This window comes from Uranotaenia lowii, chromosome 1 (assembly GCF_029784155.1).
Source record: "Uranotaenia lowii strain MFRU-FL chromosome 1, ASM2978415v1, whole genome shotgun sequence".
NCBI lineage: Eukaryota > Metazoa > Arthropoda > Insecta > Diptera > Culicidae > Uranotaenia > Uranotaenia lowii.
The window spans coordinates 63,344,341-63,369,328 of NC_073691.1; the positions used below are offsets into that span (position 1 = coordinate 63,344,341).

At 35.8% G+C, this 24,988-nt stretch overlaps 1 protein-coding gene across 1 annotated transcript in view; it reads right to left on the minus strand.

Moving 5' to 3' along the window:
- LOC129738567 (uncharacterized transmembrane protein DDB_G0289901-like) overlaps positions 1–24,988 on the minus strand; it is a 189,203-nt gene that overhangs the window by 136,071 nt on the left and 28,144 nt on the right. The window lies entirely within an intron of this gene.

Genomic DNA, 24,988 nt, shown 5'->3' on the forward strand with positions numbered 1-24,988 from the left:
GAGAGTTTGTAAAAAATCAGGACAAATCCTTCCAAATTAGGACACATGGCACCTCTGTCTGAAATATCCAGTTCAGTTTGCATCTTGCTCCCATCGCGCGTGGTTTGGTTTTGTTATTCTCCGTTCGAATCTGTGTCAAGCGGTGAGAAAACAGTTTCAGTTCAATCGAAACGATGAAAATCAGAGCGAGCAAAGAAAGATTCTTGTGGATGAAGTGATTTATGCAATAAGCAGTGATACAATTTCGGGCTTACGCAAATTATTGATAATCCAGGTGAATGACACTACAAGTTTCTGAAAATGTCGCCGAGAATACCATCGACGCGTCGGGTTATTTTACAGTGGGAATAGTAAATCGTGAAGTGAAGTGAGTGCTTTTTTAAGGTGTTCAGGTCTTTTTAATGTTTAGGCTCACTGCCGGTTCTACTTTAACCTTCCAAACAGCTAAAAAGTAAAAGTGCTAAGGATGTGTGAGTGTGTTCCTTGAAGAAATGTTGAACACAAAAAAAAGGTAAAGCACACCAAAGTTCTGAAACGAACAGCTCACACACGGTCTTGCTGTTTGTCAAATTTAAATAACGTGTTAAACTTTCAAACTTTTTTTTGTTTCTTTCCAGCCGGAAGTTGTGGTAAGTTGAATGATTCTTCAATTGATTTTTCGCTTAATAAAAGAAAGCACTATTTCTGCAACATTATTAGAAAAGTTGATATTTGAATTATCGAACGAGTTCAGTGGGTTTTCCTATTTCTTATGCAGACATATTGATAAAAAAAACTTTAGCTAGGGATTTCATGCAGTCTTCACTATAACTTATGAATGCATGTTTATTTTTTCTTTATATTCAATTATTAAATTATCTCATTTTTAAAATTATTCGATATTTTTCATCCCAAAAATAAAAATAAGGCCCTCTCAGTTTTGCACGGTTCGAATTTGAAAAGCATGTCAAAACTTGAGAAAAAAATCTTTGGCTTTATGATTTTAAATTGGACGACAAATGGAGCAGAGCCACGCGCGATTAGACACCTTTGTCATCCTAAGGAATGAAAATTCCGGAAGAAAGTGCGTTTAAAAAATTCAGATCACCTTATTAAAATCTCCTTGGTTCTTTCATCGCTGTCCCAGAGATGCCTGGTGGTTTTGTCAAAAATCAGGACAACGTGATGAAAAAATCAGGATTTTTCAGGACACCACTAATTTGAGTACATTTCATAAATAAAGGCAAAATTCTGGTACTGTAGACGCCTAAATTCAAGCACTGAGGTGAGCAGAATCTTTTCAGACCTGCAGTTTATACCCTAAAATCATATGAACTGAACATTTATTTCAGTTTAACTATTTATTTTATTACAGATTATTTCGATAATTTAACTATAAATTCAATAACAGTTGAATTTTTTTTTAAAGAAATCAGGACAATTCAGTACATTTAAAGTTCATTTTTCAAAAATAAGGACGGTTTGAAAATAAGGACGGTCTTTCGAAAATCAGGACAAATCCTGATTTATCAGGATACCTGGCACCTCTACGCTGCCGCCTGAAATTAGAGGTGCCGTTTGGTTTTGTCAAAAATAAGGACACCACGAAGCAAACAATCAGGACTTTTCAGGAAGGACTAGATTCAAAGAAATAATATGCAGGCCTGCAGTTCACATCGAAGATCGAAGATCACAATCTGTTAAATGGGTTTAACAGTTTTATCGTAGCATTATTCGTTTTTCTCAAAGTTCAACTGTAATTTCGATTATATTTGAAATGTTTTTATGAAAATCAAGACTATTCAAAACATTTTAGAGATCAATTTTCAAAATTCAGGACAACGCGAAAGTTTTTGAAAAATCAGGACAAATGCTTATAAATCAGGACACCTGGCACCTCAGCCGTCGTCTGAAATCCGAGGTGCCGTTTGGTTTTGTCAAAAATAAGGACACCGCGAAGCAAAAAATTGGAATTTTTCAGGACGGCACTATATATTCAAGGAAATAATCACAGCTCTGCTTGGGTTGTATGAATTAAGGCGAAATACAGGTGCTTTAGATGCCTACATATATGCAACAAAAGCGACCATTTTCTTGACTGGATTGTTGTTCATGTCCTAAACCCCATTCATCGGGACTTATTTTGCGCTTTTCAATATATCGATGACAATAATCCCAATTCTAAAATCATCTGAAAAACGAAACAAATGAAGTTAAAACAATCCGTTTGTTCAATTGATGCACTTTCCTTTTCAAATTTAGAAATACCTGTGTTTGAATAACAAAATGCACAGAATTTGGAACTGCGCAGAATTAGCGCCGGCCACGGTAAATAACAACTGAACCAAAGATGATAGGTAAGCAGTTAAGTGGATGAAACTATTTTATTGCAGATTTGTTCTATTTTCTCATATTTTTTACTACAAATTCGATTAGAAACAAGATGTCTTTTTTTGAAAATCATGACGATTCAGGAGATTTTGATGACCAATTTTCAAAAATCAGAACAGTTCGAGAGTTTTTGAAAAATCATGACGGTCTCTCGGAAATCAAGACAAATCCTGCCAAATCAGGACACATGGCACCTCTGTCTGAAATATCCACACGCTCCTTTATTTTAACTCAAAATTTAGTATGACCCAGGTTCAAAACATAGTTCGATTCTATGAACTTAAAGTTATGTACCCTTTTTCCTCCTTGCGATGGTTCAAAACGGAGTTCGAGCTGCGAACTCAAAATTGATCCCTTTTTTTCCTTCGGTGAGGGATCAAAGCTGAGTTCGACATATGCATTAAAAATTGAACTTTTTTGTTGGACTCAAAAACACACCGGAACAGCAACTAACGAACACGACGCAAAATTTTGTCGTTCCGGAACAATTACTGGAAGACTATAAAGAAACTTCATAATGGAATGTCCATTGAGCGTAAAATTCTGTCCGTCACTGTCATCATATGGTGAGTGGCTTGGAATGTCCGAAAACTTCCGGATGTTGTTTACTTCCCGTGGGAAGTAACATCCGGAAGTTTTCTTTGGCCGGGAGTGTCAAAACTTTCCACCGCTCTGTAATTGCAATGCAATATACCGAAACAGCAACATCCGGGTACAAAAAATTTTAACCAACCTTTAATTCCCTGAAAATTATCAACCCTCGAATTAAAAGGATAAATTCGAGTTCGGCTGCCGAACTTTGTATTGAGTATGTCTATCAGAACTTAGTTTTGCGATTACCTAGTTGAACTCAAAGTTGAGTGCTGCCACTGGAGTGCTGTTTTGAACCAAAACTACTTAATTTTTAGTTTAAAAAAAGGAGCGTGCAGCCCAGTTTGCAGTTTGCATCTTGCTCTCCTCGTGTGCGGTTCGCTTTTGTTATTCTTCGTACGAATTTGTGTCAAGCGGGGAGAAAACAGTTTCCCTTCCATCGAAACGACGAAAATTAGAACGAACAAAGAATCTTTCGTAATACTGAAGTCATTTTAGCAATGTGCAGTGAAACTATGTCGGGCTTTCGGGAATAGTTGTTTATCCGGGTGAATGACATTACGAGTTCCTGAAAATGGCGCCGAGAGTTATTTTACAGTGTAAATAGTGAATAGTGAAAGTAAGGTTTCAAGTGAGCTAGTAGTATGGAAAGTGCTTTTTGAAGGTGTTTAGGTCTTTTTAATGTTAAGGCTCACTGCCTGTTCTATTTTCTTCTTCCATACGGCTGAAAAGTTTATGTGCTAAGGAAGTGTGAGTGTGTTCCTAGAAAAGAAGTCGTACGCAAACAAAGGTAAAGCGCATCAAAGTTCTGAAACGAACAGCTCGCACACGGTCTTGCTGTTTGCCAAATTGAAATAATTTATAAAACTTTCAAACTTTTTTATTTTATTTTCAGCTGGAAATTGTGGTAAGTTGAATAATTTTTCAATTGATTCTCCGCTTAAAAAATGAATGCGCAATTTCTGCAAAATTTTAAGGAAAGTTGAAATTTGCATTGTCGAACGAGTTCGGTGGGGTTTTCTAATTCTTTTGCAGACATATTAACAAAATAAAAAAAAACTTAAGCTAAGGATTTCATTCCAGAGAATCTTCACTCATGAATTCATGTTTACTCTATTCAATTTATTTTCTTTATGTTCAATTACTAAGTTATCTCATTCTTAAAATGAATCAGTAGGTATAGTTCATCCTCGAAATAAATATTTTGGCACGGTTCAAATTTGATAAGCATGCCAAAATTTGAGAAAAAAAATCTTCGGTTTTAAAGCAAACGCAGCAATGAGTGAGCATTTTGCTCTTTCCAGCGGACCAATTTTGGTATACACACTCAATCGCGCACCGATTGGGTGGGCAGTGTGAGTTTGTCTGATTCGTTACACTGGGAATAAAGTCAAAGAAGAAATCGTTTACATAAATTAATTCGAAGCGTCATTTATTCATCGATTTGAAATAATGAAAGTATTCAATTAATGCAAAACATGACTTCTAGCGTTTTCGTTTATTTTCCACTGGCACGAAAAATTCCACTGTTGCATAAATAAAAGCCTTTAGCAGTGTCTTGGCTGTCCTGCAGTTCATATAGAAAAAAACCATTTAAATATCATCTGAACCGAAGATTACCAAATGTCAGATGGGTTGAACAATCAGATTTATTCGATTTTTTCAAAGTTTAACTGTAAATTCGATTACATTTTAGATGTTTTAATAAAAATTAGGGCAATTCAGAACATTTCAGAGACGAATTATCTTTAATCAGAACAACGCGAGAGTTTTTGTTTCGAAAATCAGGACAAATTATAACAAACCAGGCCGCCTGGCATCTCTGCCGTCGTCTAAAATCAGCGGTGTCAGTTGATTTGTCAAAAAAAATCTGGACATTTCGAAGCAATGAATCAGGATTATGCAGAACGACACTAGGTTCAAGGAAATAATATGCAGCTCTGCGTAAATAAAGGCGAAATGTAGGTGCTTTAAACGCCCTAATATTTGCAATAAAAATGAGCATCTTCTGTACTGGACTGCTGTTCCTATCGGATAACACTATTCACCGTGTAAACGGACCTTATTTGGCGCTTTTCAAATGATCGAAGACAATAGTCCCATTTTTTAATTCATCTAAAAAACGAAACAAATGAAGTTAAAACAATCCGCTTGATCAATTGATGCACTTTCCTTTCAAATTTAGAAATACAGTGAGCATTCTATATAAGCAACTAATCTGAACCAATTTTTTCAAAAAAGTTTCTTATGTAGAAAAAGTTGCTTATATAGAAAAAAGGAGTATAAATTTTAAGAAAAATCCGTTCCGTGATTTATAGATAAATATGCAGTTTTATATTTTATTACATAGTTAAAATAATATCAATTAAGTCTTATAAGAACTGCTTTTTCTCGAATTCTTCGCGAAAACAAGATCTCATTGCTTGTAAGGTTATTTTCCTTTGCCCATTCTACCGCGGTGTTGAAGGAATCTATCACATTATCGATGCTGATTCTGCTCTCTTCTTCCATATAACCCTCTTCGTTCGCGATGCTCTCGTCATTTGACATGACATCAGACATGAGACATGAGACCTGAGACCTGAGACTTGAGACATGAGACATGAAACATGAGACCTGAGACATGAGACCTGAGATCTGAGACATGAGACATGAGACATGAGACATGAGACATGAGACCTGAGACATGAGACATGAGACATGAGACCTGAGACATGAGACATGAGACATGAGACATGAGACCTGAGATATGAGACATGAGACCTGAGACATGAGACCTGAGACATGAGACATGAGACGATCTGAATTCCACACTGTCAAATAAGCCTCACTCTATTCTATTATTCTATATATGTATCTTTTTTGTTTTTTATCTTAAAAATAAACTATCATTGTACGCGGTACTATCGCGGTACGAAACCCCCGCGTAAAAAAAACCTCAGTGAATATTAAATTCTATTGCGTCGATCGATGAAAACAGATGTTTAAATGAACTCATGACAACGGATCGTGGGACATCATTCCAGGCTTCAACTATCAAAAATGCCACGTCTTTTAAATTAATATTTTTAAGAGCTGAGACCATGTCGTTATTGCCGTTTACACAAAACGCCAAGAGTGTTGACAGAAGGTGCTTTCGATACCGTTGCTTAAGGGATTTTATGACATTTTGGTCAAGTGGTTGCAACAATGGTGTATTGTTGGGTGGAAAAAAAATAACCTTAAAGTTTTCATCATGGGAAAAAGTGTTTGCTGTCCCATGACAGGTGGCATTATCGACCAATAAAATTGCTTTTACTGGTAAGCCTTTAGCTTCTAAGTGACGAGAAATGATAAATAAATCGTTGTAACACTCCTTAAAAAGCGCAGAAGTTTGCAAAGCATTTTTGGATGATTTGTAATACAGTGGTAAATTTACATTTTTAAAACACCGAGGATCCGATCATCAAATCAAGTTTATGCGTCCCAGTTGCATTTACACAAGGCATAATGGTTACCCTTTCCTTCATGGATTTCCGTCCTACAGCAGTTTTTTCGAAAACGGTAGCGTTTGTTTTCTTGTGCAAACCTTTGTAAACCAGACCGGTTTCGTTACAATTGTAGATCTGTTCCGGTAAAAACCCATTTTCGGCAATAATCATTTTGAAATCGCTTGTAAATGTAGCAGCACTCTCAGCATTGCAGGAAAGTTTTTCACCGGAAACCGTCAAAATTCTTATGCCGTGGCGTTTTTTGAATTTATCAAGCCAGCCATCACTGGCTGAAAATTATTCGTGTCCATTGAGTTACCTTTTTAAATCTAGTGCTTCAAATTTGAGCATCTCGTTTGAAACCAATTCGTTTGCTTCTCTCCGTAGTAAAAACCATGCGTATAGTTTATCACCAAGATCAAGATTTTTTAATGGCTTCATTCACGTGATTTTTTTTGTTATAAACATACGTTTTTGAGGCGAATTCTTCCAAGTTTTCTTTGTTATTTTTTATCCCCGTTAAAGTCGACTTATGGATGTTGTAGCTTCTGCAGATCTCTGTCGGTGTCTTGCCATCTTGGAGTTCATTTAAAATTAATAGTTTTGTTTTCAAAGAAATTGATACTCTGCATTTCTTAACCATTTTTACGGAATAATGAATATCAAATTGAAAAATAAAACCATGGTTGCTTGTACAGAAATTTTAGAATAAAAAAAGTTGCTAATGCAGAGGTTGCTTCAATGGAATGTTGCTTGTGTAAAGGTTGCTTATAAAGAATGCTCACTGTATCTGCGTTAGAATAGCACAATATTCAGAATTTGGAACTGCGCAGAACAGCAGAATAGCGACCACGGTAAATAACAACTGAACCAAAGATTGTAATCGGTTGAGTGCGTTAAACTATTTATTGCAAATTTGTTCGATTTATCATAGATTTTACTACAAATTTCATTAGAATTGATATGTTTTTTTTTAGAAAATCATGACAATTCAGAAGATTCGAAGATTTTAGAAAAATCAGGGCGGTCTCTTGTAAATCAGAATGGGCGATGGAATCGAAAAGTTATTCTTTCTCTCCTTAAGAAAAACCCGTAAGATCTGTCAAAAGTTGGATGAAATTTTAGTTGCATCCCACTTGCACTAATGGAAAACCATCACCCAAATTCGGCAGCGCTTCCATCGCCTATGGTGTCTCGGAAATCAGGACAAATCCTGCCAAATCAAGACACCTGGCACCTCTGTCTGAAATATCCAGTTCAGTTTGCATCTTGCTCTCCTCGCGTGCGGTTCGCTTTTGTTACTTTTCGTACGAATTTGTGTCAAGCGGGGAGAAAACAGTTTCCGTTCCATCGAAATGACGAAAATTAGAACGAACAAAGAAAGATTCTTCAATGTGCAGTGAAACTATTCGGGAATAGTTGTTTGTCCGGGTGAATGACATTTCGAGTTTCTTAAAATGTCGCCGAGAATACCATCGCCGCGTCGGGTTACAGTGTCAATAGTGAATAGTGAAAGTAAGGTTTCAAGTGAGCTAGTAATATAGAAAGTGCTTTTTGAAGGTGTTTTTAATGTCTAGGCTCACTGCCTGTTCTATTTTCTCCTTCCATACGGCTGAAAAGTTGATGTACGAAGGATGTGTGAGTGTGTTCCTGGATGAAAAGACGAACGCAAAGAAAGGTAAAGCTCTCCAGCAAAGTTCAGAAACGAACAGCTCTCACACGGTCTTGCTGTTTGTCAAATTAAAATAATGTGTTAAACTTTCAACTTTTTTCTTTCTTTTCAGCTCGAAATAATGGTAAGTCGAATAATTCTTCAATTGCTTCTCAGCTTTATGAAAAAAATGCACTATTTCTGCAATTTTTTTTTTAGAAAAGTTGATATTTGGATTATCGAACGAGTTCAGTGGGTTTTTCTATTCCTTATGCAGACATATTAACAAAAAAAAACCTCATCAAGGGGTTTTATTCAATGCAATTTTTAATATTACCCATAAATTAAAGTTTGATCTACTTCTACATTTTTTCTTTATTTTCAATACCTAGTTATCTCTTCTTGAAATTATTTAATATTATTATCCGCAAAACACGTATAGAGCAGTCTCAATTTTGGCACGGTTCGAATTTGATAAGCATGTCAAAAGTAGTGAAAAAAAACTCAGAGTGTTCAGGCGTTTCTCAAAATCGAAAGGGTTATGATTTTGATGAGTATTTAGAATTTCCAAATAATTCAAATAATATAAGAGACATTATTGATAAATATTTTTCCAACTATTTTATAAAAATTACTATTTCAACTATCGAAAACATTATTTGAGTTGAATTTATTCAATTGATTCTTATGAAACTCATTCAATTTGTATTTAGAACAATAGACTCAGTCAATTTTGGGTCAGTTTGGCAATTTCTCAAACCCTGAGGACAAAATGCTTCGTTTTGCTTCCTAACTTAATCATGATTTAAACTGAATTTTTTAAGAAATTTTAATATGCGTTAATTTTAACTTTTTGGGAGAACTGGAAAATTTAATATTTTTTTGAAAAACGTACATGTTTTTTCTTATAACTCTAGAACCGAGACATGTTATCGTTTTTCATCCAATTTTTCAATACTCTTAGAACATTGTTTGTACTGAAAAATTTTGTTGAAGAACGTAACATATTATCACTTCAGATAACCGCGTTATAACCGGCGGAATGCATTTGGCATTAAATGTACTTAGTCTTTAGAATTTTTTAAATTGTAGCGCTAGTCCTTTAGAAAATTTTTAGTTTAAATATAGTATGTTTTTGATTTAAAATCAATTTTTTTGCAGAAATCAAAATTAACCTCTTAAAAGGAAATCTCTTTCCATTTAAATTCATCGTATAAGTAAGTTTAATTTGTATCTTCACATTTCCTCACACTACATTTTTCACATTTTGAGTTCTCAGCATGAGTAAAATTTTGCTCGCGTTTGAGTTTTATTTTTTTGTTTATTTTTTTGCTGCTAGACGTGCTGAGAACAGTAGCGTCCATTACCAGGGGGCTCAATTGAGCCTTTTGGTGTGGGGGAGTGTGGTGGGTCGCTACAAAAAAAACAACATACATACAGCTAAAATCATGAATAAAACATCTTTTTCAATGAGTTCTGCTCTAGTTAAATGATAAAACATACTCAGAAGAAGAACGGAAATTTTTTGAATAAGTGTACTCTAAAGTCTTCTCTAAACAGTACTTAGACAAACAAAAAGACATCAATTGAGGACCTTAGAGCCAAAGGGGTATAAGTGCATAAAAGCTGATTTCGAGAAAAAAGCACTTGAACTTCGTTGTGTTCCAGTAAATTCCATAGATATTTTTCATGAATTTTTTTCATGTGAATGATTTTCTTAAATAAAAACAAAGCATTTTGTACATTTTCCCAAAAAAACAACGTTTATTTGACGTTTATTGAGGCGACACATATTTTTTAAATTTGGCACTTATACCCCTTTGCCACCAAATAAATTCACTTATACCCCTTTGCCACCAACAAATTTTCACATCCAAGTTTTTTGATCTTGTTGATATGAGTAAGAAACCATAAATATTCATTGCTACAAGAGTCAATTAGTTTTTTTATAAATATAATTTTGTTGTTTTGATGAGAAATATACTCTGGTACAGTAGGTTAAGAGATTTCATGGCGGAAGATCGACCTGGTCTTGGAAATTCTAGTAAATCTCTCCAAACAACGTTTTTTCATCAGCATTAATTTATATTTATTTGTGAAAGGTATTTTCCACTGAATTTCAATCACCATATGTTTTGTACGTCTTTGCCTAATCAATTGGGTATTGGAATGGGACTTGCGGTCACTCTGAGTTGGTTTTTTACAGTAAATTAACGATAAGCGCTTCAATATTAACCCAGTTATCTAGTAAACATACTTTTTTATTACTTTATAAGCCTTTAATCCGTGACACACTCCATATATCCAGAAATCAGGAATTTGTGATCCGCTAATTTGTTATTGAAAAAGAAAAAATAATTAAATATATTAATTTTATTTTCTACTAGAATTATCACTAAATGCAATCAGATGAGTCACAGTTGATAGTAAATTTTTAAACATCATCAGCTATTCAAAAGAAAAGTGAATTACATTTATTTTAAAATTTTTTGGTCCCGATGAAAAAACATTACTTTCTTGAAATCAAGTTAGGGTTGGTGGCAAAGGGGTATAAGTACATCAGTTTAATGGACTTTGGAGGCAAAGGGGTATAAGTGCAACACTTATACCCCTTTGGCTCCAAACAAAAAGGAAATTTCAGTTAGCAGGATTTTTTCAACGACATCTAAACATAACAAAATAGTGAAATAAAATTATGATTAAAATAGCATATGATGATTGACAGTCAAGGATTCGTTCAAGATGGTTATCTCGATTTTTTTCATTTTGTCACTTATACCCCTTTGGCTCCAAGGGCCTCAATTTTACAAATAAATGACAAATGATACAATTAAATGGAAAAATGTGTTGAAAATATGGAAAAATTTGACAAATGTATGTATGTATGTATGTATGGTTCCCCCATCGGTAGCAAGGTCCTGCCTATGGCTGTGTGGCTTGGCCTTCGAATTTCTTCTAGGGCTTCCACGGTCCGATGGTTCGTCGAAGGAAGGCATCCAACCCTCAGAAACCTACAATGGCCGGCTACCCGTGCCGCTTGCAAAAATTTTTTCAGGTTATCCCCAGATGCATTCCTTCTAAAATATAAAATGTTAAACAGTATGACAGTAAGGAAAACTACTGAGAAAGTAGTCTGAAATATAATTGTTAAAAATTTCAAAATATCTAATTTATATTTTATTTGTAAAAGGATACACATCTGGAAAGAAAACATCATTAGCATATATAATTTCAACAACGTGTCGGCAGAACACCAATAAAACTCGTGGAACTGATCTTAAAATACCGAAATAAAATATTGTGGTTAAAAATTAAAATTTAAGAAAATATGCGTCACTTACTTCCAGGAAGAATTATAATACTGAAATTATTTAAATAATTAATAATGACTAATAATAAAACAATAATAAATTTAACTTTCAAAATATATCAAAACACAAAAAAATGCAAAGGAGATAAGGAATCAGCAGGAGCCTTACTAAATTCGACCATTAAAATCTCTGCCTTCGGTTAACTTAACAATAAATATTCGAAGAAGATAAAGTTTATAACATATTCCTAATCAGGTTCAGTTCTTTGAGTTATATTAATTGGGATTGGTTTATAACAAAATCGCATTCACTTAGTTCATTAAAGAATTTCTAGGGAATAGCTCTAGTTAAAAGACACTTAACTAATCCTCTAGAATGAAATTTAAACTGCTTTAGAACATAACCTATACAATATTCTAACTATTTCTCTTTTTCTGCGTTGGTCGAACTTCCCACAGAGTTAAATACAATACTGGAATATTATCAGATTCTGTTTGAACGGATTGAGTTTTTCACGATTTTTCTTTCTTTTCTACTTTTTTCTTCCTTTTTTACTTTAAAACAAAAAGAACTTAAATTTGAATATAAATAAATTAAGAAATTACTCGTAGAAAAACCAAAGTGACAAAAGCAATAAATTAAGGAAATAATTAAAAAACGATGACCCCTTTAAATATCATTCATAAGAGAGCACGGAAGCAGGAACTATCTATGACAAGTTAGCAGAAAATTATTTTATCTTAGAACAGCAAATAATAATTCATTCACCGATAGAAAAATTGCAATTTTCAAACATGGCTGAGAAAAAAATATACTTATCTTGAGCTCCTGTAAATTTTCTTCGGTTGCTTTGAGCCACAGTATTGGATGCCTACTTACGCAACAGATTGAAATTAATCCATTGATGTCATCAAAAAACCATAAATTATAACAAAAAAAAATTAAATGGCAACACAAAAATAATGCATCTTCTTTCAAGCTTTCACAGCGCCATCTCTACTTGAAATGTAGTTTGAGCTTCCGAAAATGTTGTCACAGCGCCATCTTCATTCAAAACATGGTAGGACTCTTTTCTTAGCTCCTCGAACGACGGCCATTTTTGAGTCTCCGCAATGAAAACAAATCCGCAACAAATATTTAAACTTAAATCGCGCTCTTCAGATTGAACCGTTCTTTAGAACTTCATAATTCTTCTGTGCACAATAACTTCCCGAATCATTTGAACTAAAAAAAATTATATGAGATTCAATTAAATCACTACAGTATCATACTTTTTCTTCCTCTAATGCACAGAAACACTTTTAACACAGCACACTGAAACGTGCACCTGATATGGAAAAAATTGACAAATATGACAAAAATATGACTAAATATTTACAAAAATACAATAATATTCCAAAAGTAATAAAATATGACAAAAATTCAGAAAAAAATTATAAAAATGTTACAAATACAGATTAAAATAAGGCAAAAAAGTGAAAAAATTTTGTCGAATGAGACAATATCGCAAAAAAGGATAAATGTGAGAAAAACAATATTGAAAAAAGTAAAACAATTTGTTTGTTTATGAGATGCAACGAGCTCTCTCGAAAACTTGGATGTCGGTGTTCCGCAGGGCAGCAACATAGGGCCTCTCCTTTTCTTACTGTACGTAAATAATGTTAGTCGACTTCCCCTGCATGGCATACCACGTCTTTTTGCTGATGACAGAGCCCATTTTTATCCCAACGTATGTCCAAACAACGTTATTATGCATATGGAAGAAGATTTGAAAGTTCTGCATAAATACTTTTTTCTCAAATCTTTTGACACTTGACCTTACTAAAACAAAGTACATAATTTTCCGCTCTTTTGGTGAAAAAATCGAACAACATGATGATTCAAAACTCTCGAATATCGCAATTCGCAATCGAAAGAGTAACCAACTTTAAATATTTGGGAACAATTTTTGATGAAACTCTTTTATGGAGCAATAACATATATAAAAAAAAAACATATATCATTTGCAAAAAAGATTGTAACACGTGCGATTTCGCGCGTGAGCATTCAGCCTCTCCCATTTGTTCCAAAATTTTCCAGTCCGAACAAGCTTTTTCTCAAATAGCCTAAAATGTTGGAAAATTGAGGGTAACTTTATTTCGTGTAGCGTGCGGTGGCTTAAACAGCCTTTATTCTATTTCTTGAAAAAAAAAACATTAGATAAGTCTCATTTGGTTCAAAATTTTGCAGTCCGAACATGCTTTTTCTGAACTTTATTAAAAAAAAGTAGGGGAATTGAGGGTAAAACGGCCATAACTCCATTTTACGATGCATGCAGTGACTCAAACAGCCTTCATTCGACTCCTCGAAAAAAAAATCACACAAGATAGTTCTTATTTGATTCAAAATTTCGAACATTCTTTTCCCTCAATTAATTGAAAAATTGTAGGGGAATTGAGGGTAAAACGATCATAACTCCATTTTACGATGCGTTATGATCAAACAGCATTCATTTGATTTCTGGTTAAAAATCACAAAAGATAAGTTTATTTTTGTTCAAAATTTTCGACTTCAAATGTTTTCCTGGATTGTTTACAAAGTATAGGGGAATCAGGGGTTAAAAAGGCACTTTATTTCCGTTCGTAAGCTTGTACGGCGTGTGAATTTCTTCGGGGTTTATACACTTTTTCCCCGTTGTGCGTTGCATAAAAAACTATTTTCAATCTCCCTTAGCTCTATTCAACCAATTTAATTTATTTCACTCACTAAACTTTGTGGTTTTTAAAACTATTATTTATGTATTTAATAACTTTCAATCAAAGCATAAAGTTCACTCCAGGAATACGCATCCATAATACCCGAAATTCTAATCATTTGATACGCAGCACGTCCTCCACTTCTCGTGGACAGCGACGAGTTCCGATCATTGGGCCAACAAAATTCAAAAGTCTTTCTTCTGATATAAAAAAAAACATAACGTGTGGCATTTCAAGAGCGACATATCGCAATATTTCAAAGAAAATTTTGAAATTTACTTAATTGTATTAATAATTCAATTAATTTTAGCTCTGTTGGTACTTATGGTTCCGGAAAGGTCGAGAACATTCGAGAACCAACACATTGTTTTGGTTCTTCGTTTGTTTTGGTTCTTCGTTTGTTTTGGTCAATTCGTCTATTGAGAACAATAGATAATCGATGATTGCGGATGACAAGTGATGATGATAAACACGGAACAAATGTTTACATCATCACACGCTTAACTGAAACAACTCAAACTAGGTTCGTGGTAACTTAGCAGTGTTGCCAGTTAACATCACAATAATGAGAACATGAATAGTGAGGATATCACCTCAGTGTGAGAATGATAAATATTTGTTGCTAATGTAGTTGAAGGACTAGGTTGACGGAAACTGAATAAAATCAACTCTATTCAAAACACTGAACCTGCGTTTGTAACATGTTCACATTTTTAATTCATTTAATTATAAGTTCAATTTATATTTGTTTTTTGTTTGCCTGTATCTTTAATGAAAGAAACACATGTATCTCTTAAAAGTAAAATATCTTTCCACTGAGTTGCATGTAGTAGTGTTGTAGTTGTTGTATCGTTACATTGCCTCGTTAAATTTTTTTAGGTTCTCAGCATGATTGAATTTTTTCGCAGTTTGTTATTTTTCGCTTTACGTGCTGAGAACAGTTAGCGTTCATTGCCAGGGGGCTCAAAAAAGCTTCTTGGTGTGGGGGAGTGTGGTGGGCCACTGAAAATCTAAAGAAAAAAAATTGAATCTGATTTTGTCATTGTATTTTATGGTACTTTAAAGCTTAGAATATTAAGGACCGCGAAAAAATCGAAGCAGAAAAACACCGAAATTCGGCATTCTTCATCTCAAAATTTGCTTGAACAAATTTTACAAAAATACTAATTTAAGTCACCGAAAGTGATGGGTTCAATTTTGTAAGAAAAAGTTTCATCATTAGATGTATAACATTTGAATTATGTTTTTAAGAGTAGCACAAACGCGACAAGTGAAAAACGAGAACTCTCGTAGTTGGTCCATAATGTGTGAATATTAGGTTTAGACTACGATTCTTAGTAGTTGGTGTAGAACTGATCGTTGAAAAGTAGGACAGCCCCTCCGTTGTCCATTTTACTGTAGAAAGTTAGTTATGCAGTCATAAATTATGCTGCATCCAGAGCATGGGAGCCTGAATTTCAAGCGGGATGAAAGAAGATGGATGCAATAATTAACAACAACAAAAAATATTGTCGATCTTTCTTTTTGCTTCACGATTGAACTCTTTCGATCGCAACCTTTTCCCTTTTTTCTGTTTCTTTCAGTATTTATCCAATAGGTATTTAGAGTGGTTGAACCCATTGCCGCATTTCCTAGTCGGAGAAGACCACGTGATTGTTGTAGAAACGGAGTTTGGTAAACTAGTGATGTACACAAGATTTCCACCAACCCGGCCATCCATCCATCGCCCGATCAAGCAGCTCTTATCGATTGATGCAGTTGTAGCTGCAAATGCTGAAATGCAAACCACCATCAACAACGTTAATAACAACAGCATTAAGCTGCAGCTAAAGAACAGCAACACAACAACGAGCACACAAAACATCGTCGATTTACAATTGGCCCGTGAACCGAAGAATCGATGTTCCGCGCCGATTTAACGGGATTTTCACCCAAAGAGGGCTGAGCTGTGGGGCGGCGGCAGCCTTTGCATAATTATGGCCTCTGGTTGGTGTTTTTCTTCGGTCCCGCAGCCATTTTCCCTCCCCTTGATCTCCCTTTTCCTCACTGAACGCCACTCGATGTTCGCCGCGCGAACGAAACGAAATAGACGAAAATCGGTTTCCTGAACCCACGACTGACGACGACGACGGAGCGGAATTCAATTGTATTTTCGGATCGATTCTTGCAAAGTGGGTGGGTTGCCTTTTACCCGGCCGACGATGATGCAAATCTGTGGCTGCAACCATTATTGTTGGATCTCCTGCTCTTAAAAAGAGATTGTTCGATTGTTGAGGCACCCATCAAATAGATGACGGAACCCTACGTCTAAGATGTACCTACGAACTTTGTTCCGGTTTTGTAAGCGAAAAGTTCATAGTGCGAAAATGGGGAACAGTTTTAGCCTCAACTGCCTTTCTACGAGGACTTCCATCCGAATAAACTAATAACAACAAATGTTTAGCTTTAATTTGGTCATTTCAATTGATGCAGAGTTAACCATTTGAAATTTTTCAATCTTCCTATTTAAGCTTTCAAAATACAAAATTTTGCTTAAAATTTCTCAACCTCGTTGAAAACTAGCTCCCACCCCTCAATATTTGTCCAATCAATAATAAAACAATACCGACAAAGTTCTAACTTCTTCCCACAAATTCCACTCTATTCCAATAATGAACTTCCATGGAGGTGGAACTATCGGTATAAAATTCTCTGCCGGACCGACATTAACAAGCTTTCTAATAACTGGCATTATCCTCCCAGTTTAACCGAGTTGCATTTGTCTGAAAGAAACCAACCAACCAGCATTTCCGTTATCCTATCACAAGAAATAGCAAGAAATCAGCCAGCAAGGATATTGTCAAATGATGTTCTGAGCTCTATGTGTGTATGTAAACCTAAAGTTTTACTATGCATTTTTTCAGTCTCATTTAAAATATCTTATTTTGATATGGGGAAGAGCCTCCTTGTCACTTCTTCAAAAACTTTAGACCCCACAGAATAGATGTTTGAAATACATCTTCAGACTCCCCCTGCTTTTTCCTACTCAACAGCTATACGCATAGCATTCTTCCAATAACCGAACTCTGTAATTTACAAACCGTTATATATGTTCATGATAATAAACTCTCGAGTAGTAATAACTAGAACCTTCATTTTACCACGGGATTACGAACTCACATTTCTCGTCAATATAATAACTTGCAACGAAACCGATCCATAACATCTTTAGGGCAAAAACGAATCTCTTTTATAGGACCTACAATATACAGGGTCCGGCAATTGCGATTGCATTGGAATAAACATTTAATAAATTGATCAACACAACAACTTTTTATTTCAAATTCATTCAATTTCTCTTGAAAACAAATTACTTTTTCAAAATACACTGGTAAAGTTCGACTTGTTCGCCCTTGAGTTTAACCACTCGCCGCAGACGGTCGAGGAACGCATCGGATGAGGCCCGCAGGTGTTCTTGTGGTATTTTATCCCAGGCTGCCACGAGATGTCGCTTCAGGACCTCCACACCTTCATGTATCTTAGAGCAGACTTCGGCCTCCAACATACTCCAAACAGCGAAGTCCATAGGGTTCAGGTCTGGCGAACTCGCCGGCCACTCGGAGCTCGAAATGAACCCTGGAAAATATTGCCCAATCCAAAGTTGGGTTTTTTTCGCTTTGTGAGCCGGCGCCGAGTCCTGTTGGAAAAGCCAATCCCTGGAACCAAAATTTCGACGTTCCCACGGTTCAACGACATTCTGTAAAACTAGTTCCCGACATGTTTTTTTGGTTTATTTTCACTCCTACAGGGACAAAAACCGGCGGAGTCCGGCCATCACGGGTGATTCCGGCCCAAACCATCACCGATGCTGGTTTCTGGCAACCAAACTCTGTCTTTCTGCTTATTCACGAACTGCTGTACGGTGAAGAGTTTCTCGTCGGTAAACACGATATTCTTCAACCTTCTTTCCATGGCCCTCTTCAGTAGCGCCTTCGCTCTTTTTAGCCGTTCTTGTTTCTGCTTCACCGTAAGGTCTTGAACCTTTTGGATCTTGTAGGGCTTGGTCTGAAGTTTATCTTTCAGGATCCGACGGAGACTTCGATCCGATATGTTGAGATCCTCTGCCAATTTAGTGGCACTACGACGAGGATTTCTCTTAAGGTGCTTCTTGACGACATGGCAGGTGTCACCTCAGTCGGTTGGCGTCCCCCAACCTGTATACGTATCTCAGGTGGCGATGGAAATTCTGGAAACATTGTAACCAAGACAATCGTGACGTCAGTTGCATTTTCAAACAAACAACCATCATCGCTGTACCAGCGAAAACTAGAGAAAAAAATCATTGCCAACTGCTGTTTACGAATCTTGCCTAGGATACATAAACATCCTGGCAAGTGACGTATGCTTTGTTTACCTTTTTACTTTTTGAATAAAGAGTTCTGTAATAGTGTGCGTGTTTGTTCATCACCTTCTTTGTACCACATTGGGCGTCCTCCACCATTTCGTTTTTTGGCACTTCCAGTCTCCAGGTATCTTTTAACTGTACGGTATACAAAACTTCTGCACACACTTATATCGAACAGCTCACGAACTATGTCCTTCTGCCGTTTTCCAGCTAGGAACAAGGCAACCACAGCGATACGTTTCTGTTCGAGATCCATTTTTCCGGATAACACCTGATTACAAAAGTAACACTTACATCCGATGATAGCTAAGACTTAATGTAAACAAAGCGACGAGGGGTCGTTCAACACTGTTTCGTGTGCAACGAAATAATCACTGTTGAAGTAATGTAGCAGTTCAATAGCTGGACCCTGTACAACGCCTTACCTACTGAATTTAAGACCACCAACAACTGTTCCATGTTTAAAGTCAAAGTAGTACATTTATTAAAATAAAAATTGAAACGTTAAAAAATCCATCAACTTTTTATTTTTTTTTCAATCAAATTTTGTTTGTTTTGTAGCATCGTAGTTATCTTTTGTCATATTTTTCACTTTTAATAAATAAACTAAAGTAAATCAAGTATAATATTTGATTAGTGTACCATATTAAATAAAGAAATGGACCTCTTCAAATGAAAGTTGTTTTCCCCATCGAGATCCTTATCGTTATCTTGTTTAGTTATATCAAACATTTCCTCGCACTAAATAATAAACTTTTGTGTTCTCAGCATGATTAAAGTTTTGCTCGCGTTGAAGTTTCTTGGTTTTGCTGCCAGACGTGCTGAGAACAGTAGCGTCCATTACCAGGGGGCTCAATTGAGCCTTTTGGTGTGGGGGAGTGTGGTGGGCCGCTACCAAAAATAACCGCATTAGAAAAAAAAACAATAGAAAAAAACATTCATTATCAACATAGAAAACAGTTTCTATTAAGTTTCCCATGACTGCATCCTTCTTTTTCAATTTTTGCTACTTTTCGGTCTGTTTCGGTACAGCTGTTTCGAAATAACCAAAATTCGATAATTTTTTTTTTGCCACTTAAAGCGTTTTACTGGAATGGTTGCTCGCAAAATCTGACAAAAACTAAGTAAAAACAACATGAATTTGAACTTAAAGTATAATCGGTTAGTCGGTATAGATCAGAGGTTCCGAAGGGTACATACAAGATTACTCTTCTACGCTTTTAAAACTGCGAAAACCTAAGTTTTCTTTTTGAAAATTGTTGTTGGTTGTTCACAGGAGCATAATCTTGACAAATCATTTTATTTTTTACATAAAAAAACCAGCTGATACATACTTTAATCTTCCAGGGACCTAGCTAGTCACGAGCATAAATGTTATAGGATTCAAATTTGTTTGTTTGTTTGAATAGGGTTTTTCAGGAGTTTTGTCGTCCTTCATAAATCATCTGTGTCATTACCTCGGTACCGACTATACAGGTTACGAACTCTGCAACTAAAGGGTGATACGGTCAAAATTTGGTCAAGGGAAAACGCGTGTAAATCGGTGAAATCGTTTATTTAAGGGGGGGGGGGTAGGGTCTAACGGCTATAAAAAAACACCATTTTCACGATTTTTTTCTGGAGCTATCGTTCAAACAAATGTATTCAAATTTTTTGCATTATACAAAGCATTGTTAAAACAACATTTAGAATTTTTTTCGTAGAAAAATATTGAAAAATAAGCCGGTGACGGAGCACTTTCGAGGATGCCTTTTAGAAAACAGGATTTGCGGTGGACACTGTATCTCAGCACAGAATCATCTGAAGTAAAAAAATCAGAGCAAAATATTTTTAATAGATGTTTTTCTAGACCCCAACGTTTTTATTTAACTTAAAAAAATTTTTATGAAATTTTTGTGGCTGTTTGAAGTAAAAACTACGATTTTTCACGAAAAAATCCGCCATTTTTCACCTGTAAAATCTCCCCAAATTAAAAAAAACAAAAAAGAAAGACGTTGGGGTCTGGTATTTTATATGTAGAAAATATGTTCCAAATTTGAAAAGAATCGGATAAGTAGTTTTCAAATGACGATGTCCACGGACTTTTAAAATGTGCTTTCGAGAAAAACGCGTTTGAAGTTTCTGCTCTTGCTTTCTTGCAGTATTAGATAGGAGGAGATAAAGGCCTATAACTTCTACAGTTTTGCTTCAATTGACTTGAAAATTTGACTCAACATTCTTGAAATGTTTTACAATGAGAAAATAAAAAAATAAAAAAAATCGATTTTTTGAAAGTGTTAGACCCTAACCCCCCCTTAAAAAATCAAATTAAATTTCTTTTCCAAGTTTAATTTGTATAAAATTCAGGAAAAATATTCAGTGAGGCATCCGCTTTTCCAAATCCGAATTGCCGGGCCTTACGCTTAACCCCTGCCATCAGATTTTGTACAGCCACCTTGTCCACCTTCTTCGCCGCAGGAAGCTAGTTTGCCTTGAACTGCTGCTCGTCCTTAGCAGTTTTTTTGGTCTTCTTTAGGTTTCGCTTGAGAATAGCCCAGTATTTCTCAATTGGGCGGAGCTCTGGCGTGTTGGGAGGGTTCTTGTCCTTGGGAACCACCTGCACGTTGTTGGCGGCGTACCACTCCATGGCCTTTTAACCGTAATGGCAAGATGCCAAATCCAGCCAAAACAGTACGGAACAACCGTGTTTCTTCAGGAAAGGCAGCAGACGTTTATTCAAATACTCTTTCACGTAAATTTCTTGGTTGACAGTCCCGGAAGCTATGAAAATGCTGCTTTTCAAGCCACAGGTACAGATGGCTTGCCAAACCAGTTATTTCTTCGCGAACTTTGACAGTTTCATGTGCTTGAAAATATCTGCTACCTTTCCCCTTCCTTTTGCCGCATAAAACTCCTGTCCCGGAAGCTGCCTTTAGTCGGCTTTGACGTAGGTTTCGTCGTCCATCACCACGCAGTCAAACTTCGTCAGCATCGTCGTGTACAGTCTCCGGGATCGCGCTTTGGCCGTCGTATTTTGTTTATCATCGCGATTTGGAGTCACTTCCTTCTTGTAAGTCGTTAGTCCTGCTCGTTTTTTGGCTCAATGCACGGTTGAAGACGATAAACCCAGCTTAATTGCGGCATCTCGGAAAAAGAGGTTAGGGTTTCGCTTTAAACTACCGGCAACTCTCTTTGTCGTCTCAGCGGCTTCCGATTTTGGATTGCCCCCCGATCCGGACTTCTTGGCTGTCGACAAACGTTCCCCAAACACTTTAATTACATTTGTTACGGTTGATTTGGCATTTTTTGGCGATTTTGCCAGCTTTGCGTGCGAGTAGCTCGGATTTTCGCGATGCGCGAGCAAAATTTTGATACGCTGCTCTTCTTCCTTGGACGGCATTTTGACAACTGAAGAGTGAATTAAAAAATCAAAACAGGAGCAACATTCTACACACACACACCTTCTAAATGAAGGGTGTTCAGGTTTTTGATGTGCAAAATTGAAAGAAATACGTCAAGTTGATATTGACCAAATTTTGACCGTATCACCCTTTAATAAGGTCAGACCGGATATCAAAACTCTACTTTGGTCACTCTTGCACTTCGATTTTTCACGAAAATCTCAAAATGAGATTTGTATCATCCATATTTAACATTTTATTGCCTTAAAAAAAATTGCATTTTGATTTAATTTTGAAGTTCTTGAGATAAAATAAAATTTAACGTATCTATATTTGAGAAATTTAGAAATTTTTATGCAGTTTCACTTAAAAACATTTAGGGTGAATGTACCCAATCTTGGCCCCTAAGGCATGGTTGACTAGATTTCCCATGATTGCAGTCTACCTGTAATGTGTACCTTCAAAAGTCCTTCGACAAATATGATTGCTTACTAGCCTGAAATGCAGTAAAAATATGTCCTTGCTTGAAAACGGTTGATAATTTGAGATAAACCTGATCAAACTTTTGATCGAAATGCTCCTTATTGTAACCCCCGCGCCGAATTTTGGCCCTTTATGAGTTCCTTGAATTGGCCGTCTCTAGGAAAAACTTGCCTCACTAATACAACAACAGCCCCCACGAATTCATTGAAAATATCCCGGAAGGAAGCACATCAATGTTCTGTATGGTTTCAAAAAGTCGGAAGTACGAAATGTCAATCAATTTTTATAATTGATATTTGCATGTAAAATTATAATCTTTCGTCAAAAAGCATTACTAGTTTATTTCAGTTTTTGTGTATCCATAATTTCTATTATAAGTTCCAAACTATGGCATAAACATAACATAAATATGTTCATTAATCAAGCAAACAAATCGTTTGCTAAATCTGTAACATGCAATCATGATAGATATGTTTCCAGTGAAGTTAACAGGGTAACATAAGATAGTAAATGTTCATATTTTTTTATTCCGCTCCCATAAAAGGAGGACCGACATTTTAAAAACTATTATGATCGAGGCAAGAAGCAAGCTAAAGCTAAAGCTTAAGTCAGCGAAAGATTCGTTTAATCATACATATTTAAAATGTCGCCCTTAGGAATTTTCTAGCAATCGTTCGCGTACACCGGGAAAGCAAAACAATACAAACTTTCGCCAGTCTGATAGAAATAGATTGCATCTCACTCATTCGTTTGGAAACTATACGCAATGGAAACGAACAGCAAATTCAAAAGCTGGCTGAAATTCGTGCTGCATCCCACTCGCACTCATGCAAAATCATCACCCAAACTCGGCAGCGCTTCTTTCGCATATTCCTTTCCAACAGAGAACAAACGTCATCACCTCCTGCTGATGCACAGTGATCTATAATAAAAAACAAACTTGGTCAAAATATTATTTTTGATTTCACATGAAACTGCAAACAATAAAAATTCAAGTTCGTTACAACATAGTATTCCAACATTGCAGTGCAATAATTTTTTTTTAAATAAACATAATAATTTGAGTGTCATAATTTGAGCTTTATAACAATTTCTTTCAAAGCGACACATATGCAGCAAATCAAATTAAATCAAAATACGTTAAACCTGATTTCCAAATTTGGATTTTTTTGGGTATGGATAAAGTAACTTTAACATTGAGATCCAAGATATCAATTCGGATTCGGATCCGGTAAATTAATTTATTGAAAGGTAAATTTTATCGAGAAGAAAAGTTCTCGAAATTTACCATAAAAGAGTAGCTCAAATTGTAGCATTATAATTCCAACTAAGATGCCAAATAGGCTTGAGTCGACTTGAGAGATAAATGAATTAATTTTAGTCCAAAACACATTCATGATATTTTAAATTTATTTCAATCATTCATTTGCTTTTGACCGGCTTTTCAATTTCCAGACCACTGTGCACCGTCGGCCGACGAACGGCCGCCGGCTGCCGACTACCTGCTAATGTCGTTTTCACACATACATACATACTTCTATTTGTGGAATTGCATGCCAAGATTAGGCAAAAAAAATGTTTATATTTTCTTAAATTCTAGATAAAAATGTACGTAGTTTGGAGTAAATAATAATTTTATATTTTTTGCCATGTTTCGCTGTAACCAACGGTGATTTTTTGTGATTTTTCCGTGAAGAGGTGTGTTTTCAAAATCAGTCCGAAGTTGGCAGATGCACTAGCAAGGTAGGTTCATTTAGGATTTTTTCCGAAGATCATAATTTAATTTGCAGTTTGTCATGTGAAATAAATTTATTTCGTAGTCATTTGAATTCATTTGTGAACAAATGCTATGCAGAATGTTGCAATATGCGATTTTCTGTTATGTTTGATTTTTTTTTCATTTTTTGGCGTATGTTTGACATCAAAAACACCAAAATGCATTTCGGCAGGCCAAGATAAGGAGCATGCCAAATTAAGGCTCACTTACCCTACTACATTTTTCAAACCAGTATCGAAAAGTTAGGAATTAGGAAATCAAATTTTGGTTAAAATTATGGGGGGAATAATTTTAGTTGGAGTCAGATATCGAACGTTCCAGGAAGGTTTAAAAATGATACATTCCATTTCCTCCGATAATTGCAAACCCATCAATCTTCATCGCCTGCCTTCAACCGCAGCTGTTCACGAAAACCGGCCCACCGGAGCCAGACAGGGAGCCGCAATGTTTCTAAAAGTGACATTGCATCGCCAACTCTGCTGCAAACCAATATGTCTGCATATGTCTGGAAGCTGTTGACGATTGAGCAGACGTCAAACGAAACGAAATCAATCGTCTGGGGAAGCGCCCTCTGAGAGTATATACCTACATGTAGTAACCCATCAGGCCAGGACGACGACGATCGATGGTGCGAAAAACAATCCAGACGTGTCTCGTTTGGTTTTGCGCCCTTTGTTTCCGTATGCTACAGAAGACAGGAAACTTCATTTGCAATTTCATACATTTTTCCATAATTTGTGACATACGAGATGTGACCCGGACATGAGTTGTCTATCGCTTCCGATTGATTGCGTTTCGGAAGGATGGAAATATTGGATCAATTTATTGGGAAAGTC